We start from the raw sequence: 11740 nt of genomic DNA, 5'->3' as shown, positions 1-11740 counted from the left end.
TAATAATAATGATAAAGTTTTTGTGACACTTGAATTATTGACAGAGGCATTAAAATAAATGAAGCTTCTCATAAATAATAAATAAATAAAAAGATGTGACTTAGCTCAAAAATAAAATAAATGATATATGTAGTAAGTATTAAAATAGGTGCAGCTTCCTATTAAAAAAGAAAAAGAAAAAAAAAGGGATAGATGTGGCTCTCACGTGTTTGGTCAGAGAGCGTGAGAGCCACAAAGAAAAAATAAAGCTTTTTTATCTCCTGGGACAGTCATAAGAAACAGAGCTCTTCAAAAAGAAAAGAAAAAAAGAAACAGAATAAAACTCACTCAAGAAGACGAAGTAAAGAAGAAGAAGAAGAAGAAGAAGAAAGGGGCTAAGGCCGGTGAAGAAGAAGACAAAGAAGCAAAGAAGAAGAAGACGAAGAACAGTGAGTTACAGACTGATACGACTCGGAGAAGTCTTTGAATTTCGGCCTTCAGCGGCAACAGAACAGAACGGCAACGCTATGAAAAAAAGGAAGAAGAAGGTGAAGAAGCAAAAAAGAAGAAGAAGAAGAAGAAGAAGAAGAAGAAAAGGGTTAAGCTGGTGAAGACGGAGTATCAAATCCACCAGTATTTTCGATTTTAAGTTTTTTTTTTTTTTTTTTTTTTTTTCTTACCAGCCGATTTCATTTTTCTGGCTGAAACACACAATATTCGGCTGATACGGCCCAAATCGGCTCGATTTGAGCCTCGTTGGCGCAAGTCGGGGAATCCACGTGGCAGGACACGGCCCGACGCGGCACAGAGTGCGGTCAGCGGCGTCCCTCCCGCATCACCGCGTTCCACGAGCTAGACGCGGGTGCGGCTCCTCTGGAGTCGCGTTCGTGCATTCCAGCAAGTAACTAAAAAGCTCAAGTACAAGTATCAATACAATGCAGCAACAACTACACTCATGCAGCAGTGATAAAGCACCAGCCATGTAACTGGCACACAGTAACTCAACTATCTCAGCTGATGTAGACAGTAGGTGGCAGATTATGTAGCAATGAATCTAGCAAGCAAGTTATGCAACAATAGACAAACAGGCATATCAGAAGCATAACGGGTAGCTAGTTCAATCTTGAGGGTCATAACATTTTTCTTTTTTGGGCTCAACCCTTAAATTGCCATCCTTCAGCAGTTATAGTTCAATATCATAAATAGTTACTATCCTCCTTCATTTCTATCATCTCAAGTCTAACATTTAAAGCTTACCTAATTTTGGATTTTAATTTATCCATGAATATTTTAGTTAGCTTTCAATATATTATCTATCAAAAATTATTTATCCATCAATATTTTTCTTTTCTTTTAAAATTCTTCGGTTGTCATCACTTGATTTAAAAACTCATCAATCTGATTTTTTTAAACGGTTGCATTTCCTCCTTATTCCAAACCGTATGACATCTCTTTGAGTCTCTAATCTCTCTATGACAAATGGAACTAAGGCCTACTTAATACTGGGATCCTATGATTTGGAAACCTATACTTCATAGAGATATGGAGGTACTCTAAATGTCTGTTTCATTTTTTCCCTATAGGTTTATTTTATTAAGGAGAGAGTTTTGAATTTGATGTGATATTTTTTTCATTTTGGATTGGAATTGTGGTTTATTTATTTATTTATTATTTTTTAAGGTTTTGGACCTTAAAAGTGTGTTTTATTTTTTTTTCTTCAATTATAAATATTATTGAGATATGTTTTCTTTGTTTTAGATATTAGAGAATGTTGTAGGATACACATACAAAATTACAACAAAGCACCACAATACACCAAAATTAACGAGATTTGGCTTACTCCAAACCTACATTCATAGGCAACACTAACCAAAAATCACTATTAATAAATTGAATTACAACTGCATAAACTCTCACGAAAAACTCTCAAACATAAATTAACCTAAAACACCCAAATGTGTGCTAACTAATATGCTAAACACTAACAGAACTTAGTCTTTTAACTCTCCCTACGCTAAAATTTTCTCAGAACTTTCACACACCACCATTCTATTTATAGAAATTAGTGTATATAATTACTATGACATCTGCTGATCTAGGTACTACTTATCTTCTTTTAGTCATTCCTATCTGCCTATAATTTGTCTTTGTGCATCTCCCATGTACTAGTAGATAACCGATCACTTTATGGCTTTGGGTGGATGGGTTTTGTTAGCCTTGGGTTCCCAGAATGGGGAGTTTCTGATAAAGTCATGAGGCTTGGAATCCTTGAATGCTTAGGAGGTCACCATGTTTCTCAAATTAGTACTGGGTTGTACCACATAGTTATGGTCACTAATCATGGAAAAATCTTTGGGTTTGGAGACAATGAAAAAGCACAGTTGTTAAATTACCAATTGTCCCGAAAGCTTAAGTTGTTAGGAAATGGTGAATTTAATCACTTAACCATAAATCTAACACTCCCCCTCACTTGTAGGCCTAAACTTCCCCTTAATAAGTGGGGGCCCAACAAGTGGAAATTTAACATTTTGAATGGGAGGTAGAGTAAAGACAGGGATCGAACTCAAGATCTCCTGCTCTGATATCATGTTAAATTACCGATTGTCCTAAAAGCTTAAGCTGTTAAGAAATGGTGAATTTAATCACTTAACCATAAATCTAACAACAGTTTGGGCATGACACCTTGAGAACATGCCTTGAACCTACTAAAATTTCCTTCCATGAAATGACAGATGACACAAATGTTGTTTCAGATAGCGAATGACATTTAGGGAGTTACCATTTGCTTTGTGTTGGTTATTTATTGTAACTCTGTATCAAAAGTGAATACTAGAAGATTTTTATTTTTATTTTTTTGAATTGCATATATATATATATATATATATAAGGAATTGTGAATATATGTTGTATTTAAGATTAATTTTGTAGCATCCAAAACTTCCTTTATAATTTGTCTTTGTGCATCTCCCATGTACTAGTAGGTAACCGATCGCTTTATGGCTTTGGGTGGATGGGTATTGGTAGCCTTGGGTTCCTAGAATGGGGGAGTCTCTGATAAAGTCATGAGGCTTGGAATCCTTGAATGCTTAGGAGGTCACCATGTTTCTCAAATTAGTACTGGGTTGGACCACACAGTTGTCACTAATCATGGAAAAATCTTTGGGTTTGGAGACAATGAAAGAGCACAGCTTGGGCATGACACCTTGAGAACATGCCTTGAACCTACTCAAATTTTCTTCCATGAAATGACAGATGACACAAATGTTGTTTCAGATAGCAAATGAAATTCAGGGAGTTACCATCTACTTTGTGTTGGTTATTTATTGTAACTCTATATCAAAAGTGAACACTAGAAGATTTTTATTTTTATTTTTTGAATTGCATTTATATATATATATATGTGTGTGTGTGTGTGTGTGTGTGTGTGTGTGTGTGTGTGTGTGTACCCCACAAAAGATGCTTCTTTTGATAAAGTTGATTTCTAATGATTATGGTTACTTTGTTACTTTCGGCGCAAAATGCCAAAATGGTGAAAACTAGTTCTTTGAATTGAAGTTCCAGACTCCTGCTATCTTGAGTTGAAAAGTGAAAAGTTATTGTTCACTTTTATTGATCACTGTTACTGTTCACTAGTATTGCTCACTGTTAATGTACACTTTTACTGTTCATTATGCTTTTTTTGCCTATGTAAGGGGGTATGTCTCTTATGTTAAAACTCAGAATTTTCCTCTAGAGTTTTCTTAAGAGAATTCCTTAGGGAGAGTTCCTTTTAGGCATATTTCTCCTCTTTAGGATTTTCCTCTAGAATTTCCTCTACTACTTTCCTACAAATCTTATAACTAGAACTAGTTTCAAGCCTTGTACCTATTGAGATCCTGTAACTACTACTGCTGTAAGTACCGTTGTCTATTTTCAATAATAACTACTTTCTACTTTGTGTTTATTATACTTGCTGCTACTACCTTCTTGACTTATTCTATTTTGATTATTTTAATTTTCAAATTGTTGCTACTGCCTTCTTCGTTGGTTTTACTTTGATTACATATTGTTTACTTTAATTACATATAATATTATTGTGCTTTTGCCTTCAGCGCTGTGTTCTGCCCCCTTTAAAATATAAAAGGAATTGTGAATACATGTTGAATTATTGTTGTATTTAAGATTAATTTTGTAGCACCCAAAACTTCCTTTCTTCTAGTAATTATTTGCTGTGAGATTTTTAATTGCATAGAAAGCTAAAAAGTTCTGCATGGTTATTTTAATAGGCAGAATATGAACCTGGGTTCTTTGAGAGGGATTGGAAGAGAATTCAACTCTCAAGAACAACCTCAGTAACAGTAAGCAGTAACCAAAACTCCTCTACAAGAAAATATGTCGCTTGGGTTTGCCTTGGGCTTCAACCCTCGAGAAGAAGTACCTCAGTAATCAAAACTCACCTAAGAGTTCATAAAAAAAATAAAAATAAAAACTCACCTAAGAGAAAATCTGTCATATAGGCTATGATAAAGCACATGTAGAAAATCTCAGAGCTAGTTTTAGTTTCTGTTTATATGATTAGCATTAGCATTTGGCTTTTCAAAACAACATTTAGCCTAAATTTTCACAAAACTCACGCAAAAGCTTCATGAATGGGCTCGATAAATTGTCGAAAATTTTGTAACAATGAACAGTAGGCCCAAAACATTTATTGAGCACTATTCACTCAATACATCAAAATATAATTTTTTTTAGTTCATTTTCTCACATCTCTCTCTGTGTTTGACTATTTGAGTAGAATAGTGTTTGAAACTTTTGGAGCAAAATCAAATTATTCTAAATCTGATGGATTTAGATTGCAATTTAGTCTATTATTTGCTTAAATCATGTTCCATTATCTAAGACATAGCCTTGCCCTTGTGTGCTAGGGGTTCTGCCTTCAACGGCTTATATAGGTAGGTGGATTCGTTAGCAAAATTTCATTTGGCTATGAATCACAACATGCAAAGTAGTCCAAATATTGTTAGGCAAAGTAGCTCACCTATTGGTTTATATCCTATATCTCTATTGAAAATGGTATTGTTCTTGGAATCAAGGTTCTCTAGAGTTCTAGAACACTTGACTGTATAGAGTTTTTTTTTTTCATCTTAACCTTCTTTTTATACGGAGTAATAAATAGTCTATTCGCTAAAAAAAAAAAAAAAAACAAATTGACATGTCAAATTTTGAATTTATTAATTTATTTTAGTTTTTAAAAATTTAGAAACCTAGAAAACCTATAATTTGCAACCTTTGTTGTCCCTCTCCTTAATTACGTGGTTTTAGAGCCTTTGGAATGGTTGATTGACAATTTTGTTTTTGTTTGCACTAGTTGTTATATGCTAGAAATGTGAATAGGATGCGGAGGTGATGATTTGTATAAGATATTTTGAGAGAATAAATATTTAGAAAAAAAAAATGGAGGTTGATGATTCATATAAGATATTTTGAGAGAATAAATATTTACAAAAAAAAATATGGATGCTTCAAGGGAATTAAACCTCAAAATTTGATAAATTAGATTACTTCGAGAGAGTCGAAATCTCCACAACACAAGTGCTTTCATATTAAAAATATTTAGAAATAAAAAAATAATTTTGGTTGCTTTGAGGGAATTATACCTCAAAATTGGATAAATTAGACTACTTCTTGAGAGTTAATTAATCATCAGGAGTGAATGATTAATTAATACATTCTTGACCAACGTTCAAACATATAAATTAGGATCTTAATCCGTAAAGATACACTAAGAACTTTAGAAGATCTCAATCCAAGTTATTAATACTTCTTTTAATAATTTCATGGTGGCTTAATTAGATGTAAAATTAGATTAAAAAAATTTACTGTGTTGTTTTTTTTTTTTTTTTAAATGTATTGAACATCTATCAAGCTCTTGTGCAATGAGTTAGGTATAAACCTCTTTCTTCTGTCAGCTCTCTCTCTCTCTCTCTCTCTCTCCACCCTTAGCATCTTCTTTGTCAAGGCTGATACTCAATCTTACATTGAAGATAATACTCTAGAAGTGATACAAAGCTATTGCTTTCCCTATCACTAGAAGTGGGCCTTTGCGGATGGTGGGCTTTCGACTAAGTTTATACCCATTATATAACTCGGGCTTAGGATTATTGTGTTATCACTATACCATTTCATCACACTCCCTGCCCACTCTCTTCAATCTCTCGTTTCTGTAGTCTGAACTCTGAACCCTCTCTCTCTCTCTCTCTCAAGCAGCGATGTCAGACAAAGAGCCGATGTGGGACTCTCTTCCTTCTGAAATCCTAACCCGTGCTTTCCTACAACTACCTATCAAATCCATCATAACTTGTACCTCTGTCTCCAAAAAATGGAAATCGCTCATCCAAAACCCTTCTTTCATTTCCACCCATCTCCACCGCTCCTCCTCCGACTCCAACAACCACCTCCTTCTCTTCAGGCTTTGTCCAGATGAAGGTACGATATGGGATAAATGTGAAAGAGAAGTCTACACGTTGTATTGGGACAACAACAACGAAGAAGAAGACTTCAACGAACACACCAGGTTTGACTCCCCTTTTCCTGCTCAAAGCTGTAGCGTGATATTCCGTGTGGTGGGTACTTGTAATGGCCTGGTTTGCCTTGCCAGAGATTTACTCTCTTACGATAACTCTTACATTCTCTGGAACCCTTGTGTTAGAAAGTTCACCAGAACTTCTAAACCCATTGTCAGCTACTCCACTCACGGTGGGTTTGAAGAGACTACTGGGTTTGGATTTGATTCCAGGACTAACGACTATAAGGTGGTGAGAGTTGTGAGGCTTATGGATAGAGAGGACGAAGATGGGTCTTCGCTCAAGGTTGAGGTTTACTCACTTGCTCGACCCCCGAGAGGATCCGACCGAGCCGCTTTCGGCATCACTCCCCGAACGGGTTCCGGACATCTATCTCGTGTGCGAGCCTCAGCTGAACCACAGCAGCGTAGGAGATTCCCACAGACGGCGCCAATTGTGCGGGTCGCAAATGAGGCCAATGGGCTCAGCCCCACTTGGGCTCACAACTTATTTGTTTGTTGGGCTGAATTTCCTACTATGGGTAGTTCTACAACTAAGGACTCAATGAGATCACTTTTCTCTTTCTCGGCAACACAATCCTTCCTCCTTCTCCTCTCGAATTCTCTCTATTTTGCTTCTCTATTACCACTGTTCTCTTCCCTCTCCTTTTCTGACCAACCCCTCTTTCTTATCCTCCCCTCTTATTTATAGTGCTCAGCTCAGGCGTAGGTTATCAATGCTCTCATGTTTGTGCAACAGAGGGTCCAGTAGGATTTTCTCTAAGTGGGAGGTCAGGTATGGGTGGCTTTGGGACTTGGTTCCCACCTTTGTCGGCAGCTCGGTAGAGTTAGTGCGCGCTTAGTGCTACGGAGGGTCCAATTAGGGGGATGGTAAGTGGGAGTCTAGGCCTGGGTGGCTTTGGGACTTGGTGCCCACTTCAGGTTAGAGCTAGGTGGTGGCGCTTGGAGGGCCTTCTTTGAGCCGAACAAAGTTGATGCGCCGTTCAATGACACCTCCGAACATGCTCGGTAAAAAATATGCCGATCATAACTTCGTAGTGAAGCTCGGCACCCCCGAGCTGTGATAGCAAGGGTTGGGCCTTAAGGCGAATAAGGATTGGGCCCAATGAACGTGCGTTTTGGAGCGGAGACTAGGGGCTGAGTGGGCCCAACAGTTCAGACGCCGCACACATATATTTAAAGGTCCTAAAAGGATCATTGAGATTGCTAAAAGGGAAATGCTAACGAGTGCCTTTGGGATACTGGTTAATAATTCATTTAAAGAAAGTTTTTATAAAAAATGAAAAAAATAAAATAAACATGACTTTTTGGCCTTCAACAAATTATAGACATTTGTTAGGGGTTGTATTGTCAAACTAAAGCAGCTTGCACTAGAAATAATTTATTGATGAAGATGATCATAAAGAATTTAACTTAGCTACAAGTGGGTCATGGGCGGCTCCACGTTAAGCTCAGGGGTTCAAATGAACCCCCTGAACTAGCCCAAAAAAAATATATTATAATGTAATTTTTTTTGACCCCTTAAATAAAAATTTGAACACTCTAATTCTAAAATTTTGTTAAATACAATTGAAATAAGTTTGAATCTGATGCTCTTAACAATATTTTGCCTTTTTAAACACACAAAAAATTCCAATAACAAACTAATTTGATCTAATTTTTATTTTATTTTTTATAAAAATAGCCCAACAACAAAAGTATAAATTTGTTAATCTTATTCTTAAACCTTATAAAAAGCTCATTTAGATCTTAAAAAAATTTGAAATCAATCAATCAAATGGGAGATCAGTGGATGAATAATTGTTTGGCTATGCACATTGAAGAAAAATGTAACTGATAGAATTGATAATGAAAATATCAGGTAACGATTTCAAAATATGAAACCTCAAAGAAGGTAATCGTAAAACTTCTTGCATTTGGGGTTTTTTTTTTTTTTTTTTTTTTTAATTCCAATATATTCAACTTCATTTTTGTTTTAGATTTTATATAATTTATGTTTGTCATTGCACCCCCTAGAAAATAATCCTAGAACCGCCACTAAAGTGGGTACGATTGATTTGTGTAACTGTGTTGGTTGAGAATCCCACTTTTAAATGATCAGAAATGTCGTAATTAGTTACCAAAAAGCCATTTAGACTAGTCTTTAAAAATACATGGTTTAGTCTACCTGAAAGTCTTTTGATCTTGGCAAATCTAGAAGTCACCTCTTTTTTGTTGTTGTTGTTGTTGTTGTTGTTGTTGTTGTTGTACTTACACTCTCTCATTCTTCAGCTAGTACCAACTCAAAAGCAACATCATGACCTCAAAAAAAAAAAAAAAAAATCATATCATAAGATTAGGATATCAATGCTTTCATATGAGTTTACATACATAGCGATCATGTTGTGTCAACTGCCTAATTAAAGTACAATTGACAAGCTGCTGAGTGCTACAGAGAGATGAGTCTATCCTAGGAAGCTATCGTTAGGTCAAAAGAAGAGGATGAAGAGTTGCAACGTAGCACCAAGAAAGTCAAGGAAAACCACCAAGCTAGCAGCACTCCTACTGGTAGTTCATAGAGTCCAGAGGGGAGGAGATGCTCATATAAAGAGAGACTCATTGGTGAGATTCCAAGTGCTTATGAAGAAGCATTCAGGTTTGAATATAGTATGGAAACTAAGGTGGAATTTCACGATGAAAACCCAGGCTTCGCCTTAGGGATCGTAGCAGTTAATCTTTCAAGAGCAAGGAAGGCCAGCATGAGAGCACAATGAACTAACGCACTCATTGTCATGGTTGTTGGCAAGACAGTGGGTTACCAATTTCTATTGTTGCGTATCATGAGTCTATGGAAGCCTAGCTGAAGGCTAGATTGCGTGGACCTGGAGAAGGATTTCTTTCTTATCTGTTTTTCTCTTAAAGAAGACTATGAAAAAGTGCTAAAGGATGGTCCTTGGTTTGTCAGAGGGCACTACCTCTCCATTAGAAACTGGGAGCCGAACTTTAGGCCATCTACGGCTAGTGTATCATTTGTTGCCATGTGGGTTCGTCTGCCAGAGCTACCTATTGAGTACTATGAGCCATCAATGCCGCGAGAGCTTGGCCAGGCCATTGGTCCAATTTTAAGGGTTAATACGCACACGGCATCGGAGTCTAAGGGTCGGTTTGCGAGAATTTGTGTTCAAATCAACTTTGACAAACCTCTCATTAAGCTAATTAGAACTAGAGGCATAGAGCAACTGGTACTGTATGAGGGGATCAACTCCCTATGTTTTTCTTGCAGCCGCGTTGGTCATAAGGCAAAATGTTGTCTGTACACAACTAGGGCACCAGTGACACAGGATGAAGACAAGGATGAAGATAAAGTTGATGGGGACCCTACAATAGCGGTAGACTGTAAGAAGCCTAACAGAGAAGCCTATGGGCCCTAGGTTCTTGTTTCACTCTAAAAGAAAGTCAACAAGAAAGAGATGAAAGACCTAGCCCAATCCCCCTGTTTTAGTATGGCTCCTCATTCGAGAACCCAATTCCCTAATCAGGCCGAAAGCCCACTCACCTTTAGGCTTGACCCATCAAGCCCTACGGAACAAAAAGATCTACAAACTTTAAGGCTTTATTCAGACTCTAGTGCATTTGTGGCTTATCGCACTAACCAAGCTAAAGGAAAAGATAAGCTTAAGGTCCCCTTAACTCAATTGACCCCTAAAAACTAATCTCAAAATTCCCAAACTCACCAAAAAGCTCGCGGTGCCCCTGGAATGAAAGAATACCGACAGAAACAACCCCTTAAGGGGAGAGCCGCATCTCTAGACAGTGATTTCAAACTCAACCCAATCAAACCACTAGTGCCTTTAATAGGTAGCTCAATGAAACCTAGGTGTGATCCTTTGCCTGATGTAGGTATACCCACCTATAGAAGTGATGGTCAGGGGGAGATCATGGATGACATGATTAAGGGCGATTTAGAGGTATTATCGACCAAAACTCCTTTAAGGGATATCTCGAATGATCAATCTGTTCCTAATATGGAGGCTCGTATTACAATGGCTTCCCCTAATGTCTCTACGGTGGTTTTAAAACGTATTGATCCTAAGCTCAGGCCTCCCAAGAAGATTATTGAGGCAAGTACAAGTCCCAGTACAAACCATGGGGAGGATACAATGATACATGAGGATATGCTAGATGATTTCGATCAGGGAAAGCCTGAGGTAGATTCTGATGGAATGTAGATTGAAGATGGAGGTGAGCCCTTTGTCTCTGACTAAATTGGTTTACTCCCTACTATTTTATTATTGTATATAATGAATATTTTAGTATGAAATTGTTGAGGTGTTCTAAACCCCTCCTTTCAATCCTTTGTACATAATTTGACGCTAACCCATAGTCCTGCTATTATGATTGTTACTGAGACCAAGGTGAGTGGTCCTAGGGCCAAAGAAATTATAGACAGACTTCGTTTTGATGGGGCAATTCATGCCAATAATATCGGCTATACAAGTGGCCTGTGGATTCTTTGGGATTCAACCCAAGTGGAAGTCTCTGAACTCTCATCCACAGAATAGGAGATCACGTGGTAATGAAGGACCTCTCCTTAAATTCTTCCTGGCCAATGTTCACAGTATATGCTAGCCCAAGATATGCTGAGAGACGTCTGTTGTGGGATAATCTTTCTAAGGTAGCTGAATTGCATACATTACCATGGATCATTACGGGTGACTTTAATGAAATGATTCCTAGAGAAGACAAGTTTGGGGGTAGGCCTGTTAGTATCTCTAAAGCAGTCAACTTCCATGAATGTTTGAATACCTGTGGTATGATTAATTTGGGGCTTTCTAGTCCCCGGTATACGTGGACTAATCGGCAACCCCTTCCTCACCTTGCACAAGAAAGAATTGATAGGGTTTTTGTTAATGCCAGTTGGAATGTCCTCTATCCAAAAGCCAATGTAAAGCACCTAGAAATATCTCATTCAAACCACAGTCCTGTTCTTCTTTCTTTAAGTCCTGATCACGGGAGCCATCATCCTTGCCCATTTAGGTTCCAATCGATGTGGCTTTCCCACCCCTCCTTCCCTAGTCTGGTTAGTGAGGCTTGGATAGGTCCTGCTAGTCTTTCTAATGCCATTTCTACCTTCACAACAAAAGCTAGAATATGGAATAGAAATTACTTTAGGAATATTTTCCATAGAAAGAGGCGTATCTGTGCAAGGCTTAAAGGGAT

Source organism: Quercus suber, unplaced genomic scaffold (genome assembly GCF_002906115.3).
Source record: "Quercus suber isolate HL8 unplaced genomic scaffold, Cork oak 2.0 scaffold_501, whole genome shotgun sequence".
Lineage (NCBI taxonomy): Eukaryota > Viridiplantae > Streptophyta > Magnoliopsida > Fagales > Fagaceae > Quercus > Quercus suber.
Note: the sequence above shows the minus strand (reverse complement) of the source record.